The sequence below is a fragment of the Apodemus sylvaticus genome, chromosome 14, assembly GCF_947179515.1.
Source record: "Apodemus sylvaticus chromosome 14, mApoSyl1.1, whole genome shotgun sequence".
Classification (NCBI taxonomy): domain Eukaryota; kingdom Metazoa; phylum Chordata; class Mammalia; order Rodentia; family Muridae; genus Apodemus; species Apodemus sylvaticus.
The window spans coordinates 48,667,918-48,671,581 of NC_067485.1; the positions used below are offsets into that span (position 1 = coordinate 48,667,918).

A 3,664-nucleotide genomic window follows, 5' to 3' on the forward strand; every position below is an offset into this window, starting at 1 on the left:
TAATTCTATGATGGAGTGAATGTGCTCTGAAGAGAACCAGCAGCAGATATTATTTTATATAAGCACAGGGGTAAATGGTAAAACAAAGGAAATGAAAAAACAAAATTGTTTCTTGGGTGCAACTCTTCTCAGTGTTTAATTTCATTTGGTTTTGTTGAGACAAGTTCTTGTTATGTAATCTAGGCTGGCCTTGAATTGTGGTCCTCCTACCTCTTCCTCTAAGATGGTTGGAATATAAACATGTATCATCATCACATTCTACAAGTAAGCACAGGAACAGGTCAAGTGCCTGGTCCCAAGGCAAGAGGAAATCAGGAACACAGCCAATTTCAGAGCCAAGGTCTCTTCCATTTACCTAGACATGGGAAAAACTGCTCCTCCTGCTAAATAGACACAGTAAACAGACAGAGACAGTGACAGTTCCATTTATCAATTTTCGGTAATCACTTTTAACATGTTTACAATGTTAAAATTCAAATTTCTGACTATGTGTTAATTAGGTTTCTTATAGCTGTGAAAATATACTGGACAAGAGTGATTTAAAAGACCACCATCTTGTGGGAGCAAAACCTACACCAGGCTAGGAGCAGACTGTGTGTAATCTAGCCAGTATCGATTTCACCTATCCACAAGCATGAGGAATATCTTTGCAAATCTCTTCAAGGGCCTTTATGGTAAAAAAAGAAATGCTCCTGGTGGGCCTGGATGCTTCAGGAAGGACAACAATTCTATACAAACTGGACGAAATTGTGACCACTATTCCCACAATTGGTTTCAGCATGGAGACAGCTAAATACAAGGATATCAGCTTCAAAGTTTGTGATATGGGCAGCCGATACAAAATCCAGTCCCTTTAGCACTTCTAGAACACCCAAGCCTTGTTTGTCTCACAGTGGTTACCAATGATAAAGAGCATGTGAATGAGGCCAGTGCAGGATGCTAGCTGAAGATGACTTCTGAGATTCCATTCTCTTGGTGTCTCCTAAAATGCAGGACCTTCCCAATGCCATGAACCAAGCCAAAATCACAGACAAGTTGGGGTTGCCTTCTCTACATCACAGGAACTGGAACATTCAGGCCACCTTTGCCACCAGCGGGGAGGAGCTCTATGAAGGACTAGACTGGCTGTCTAATCAGCTCCAGAACCAGAAGTGAACCAGACCGCTCCCTCCCCCTTACTTCCTCTTCTCTGGCCTCCACTTTCCTCTCATGTGGCAAATGTGCGACTCTGTGGTCCTGAGTGCCAGAAGCTATCTCCTTTGGTTGGTCACAGTATGAATTGCTCTGTGCTATGTATGTGTAGACACAGTCTGCAGCCAGGTTTTTATTTAATGTAAATAATTTGTTTCCACTGAGGCAGTTTCTGGTGCCCCTATAAAATATTTCTTAGCATTTTTACTGTAAAAAGATAATCAACTCACTGTCAGTATAGAGAAGGGATTTAGGGGTAGGGGCATCTGGCCTCTGGAAGCCGTTGGGCTGTAGAGTGGTGTCGGTATCCATTTTGGTGGTTGGTTTTTAACCCAAACAGTGCATTTTTTTTAATTCGGTATATTTTTTATTTACATTTCAAATGATTTCCCCTTTCCTAGCCCCCCCCACTCCCAAAAAGTCCCGTAAGCCCCCTTCTCTCCCCCTGTCCTCCCACCCACCCCTTCCCACTTCCCCATTCTGGTTTTGCTGAATACTGCTTCATTGAGTCTTTCCAGAACAAGGGGCCACTCTTCCTTTCTTCTTGTACCTCATTTGATGTATAGATTATGTTTTGGGTAATCCAGGTTTCTAGGTTAATATCCACTTATTAGTGAGTGCATACCATGATTCATCTTTTGAGTCTGGGTTACCTCACTTAGTATGATGTTCTCTAGGTCCATCCATTTGCCTAAGAATTTCATGAATTCATTGTTTCTAATGGCTGAATAGTACTCCATTGTGTAGATATACCACATTTTTTGCATCCACTCTTCTGTTAAGGGATACCTGGGTTCTTTCCAGCATCTGGCAATTATAAATAGGGCTGCTATGAACATAGTAGAGCATGTATCCTTATTACATGGTGGGGAATCCTCTGGGTATATGCCCAGGAGTGGTATAGCAGGATCTTCTGGAAGTGAGGTGCCCAGTTTTTGGAGGAACCGCCAGACTGATTTCCAGAGTGGTTGTACCAATTTGCAACCCCACCAGCAGTGGAGGAGTGTTCCTCTTTCTCCGCACCCTCTCCAACACCTGCTATCTCCGGAATTTTTAATCTTAGCCATTCTGACTGGTGTAAGGTGAAATCTCAGGGTTGTTTTGATTTGCATTTGCCTAATGACCAATGAAGTTGAGCATTTTTTAAGATGCTTCTCCGCCATCCAATGTTCTTCAGGTGAGAATTCTTTGTTTAACTCTGTTTCCCATTTTTTAATAGGGTTGTTTGGTTTTCTGGAGTCTAACTTCTTGAGTTCTTTATATATATTGGATATTAGCCCTCTATCTGATGTAGGATTGGTGAAGATCTTTTCCCAATTTGTTGGTTGCCGATTTGTCCTCTTGATGGTGTCCTTTGCCTTACAGAAACTTTATAATTTTATGAGGTCCCATTTGTCAATTCTTGCTCTTAGAGCATACGCTATTGGTGTTCTCAAACAGTGCATTTTTTAAAAATTAGTTAAAAGTACAGTCAAGAACATTTCAACATACAGAATGAAGACTATGCCTAGTGTAGGTTTTGCAGTTAATGGACTGAATGCCAGCCTATCAGATCACCTGTTTTCCTATGGGAACAAGAGAGAAGGTGACAAATAAACCACCATGTGCTACATGGTCACAGTTGAGGCCCCTGTAACTCCCCTGTCTTTGGGTCATCTGCATTCCATAGCATTGTGCTTGTACTTGAGTTCACAAGGTCTCCTAGGGGTGGGCTAGAAGCCATTGTGGTGTGCAGGGCCCAGATTGTACTTGGTGTGTGGCCGGGACAGATGGCAGCCTGCAGACCCAGTTTACTAACGCTGGCAGGAGGCCTGGGTCTCACCAGCAGGAACCTGTGCAAGGTGGGAAGGTTGGTCCATTACAGACCCACATCTTGGAGCACACCATCTCCATGTGTGAAGTAGCTTCCTCCCTCGGCCTGCAAGGGTCCGATTTGCCACCAAAAGACAACCTCTACTGTGTTTTCTTTTGTATTTTGATAAACACTGAAGAAGCTGGAGCAGTTAAATTCATTTTGGGAAATCTCAGAACTGGTTTATTTGGTGTTGTGGAACCACTCACTGCTTTCAATGCACGATTGGTAATCAACTGTTTTGTATACTTGTTTTCAGTTTTCATTCCACAAGCATTGTAATTATAGCTATTAGGATAAGTTCTGAACTATGAAAAAAGGGACTGAAAGAAGAAAAGATTTATTTTGGTTCACAGTTAAGGAATACATAAAGTCAGTCTATCATGGCAGGGAAGACAAGGCGGTGAAAGGGTGAGACAGCTCGTCATTGAATGTGCAGTCAAGAAGCAATGGGAGATGGGTGCTGGTGCTCAGCTTCCTTCTCTCTCTCTCTCTCTCTCACACACACACACTCACACACACACACACACACATACACACACACACACACACACACATATATATATATATATATATATATATATAATTTTCTATATGGGACCTAGCCCGGCAACCCTCTGC

General features: G+C 42.4%; 1 pseudogene; it reads left to right on the forward strand.

Annotated features, from left to right (window-relative positions):
* The first annotated feature begins 634 nt into the window (after positions 1–634).
* On the forward strand, positions 635–1,155 carry LOC127665160 (ADP-ribosylation factor 1-like; annotated as a pseudogene).
* The last annotated feature ends 2,509 nt before the right edge of the window (positions 1,156–3,664 follow it).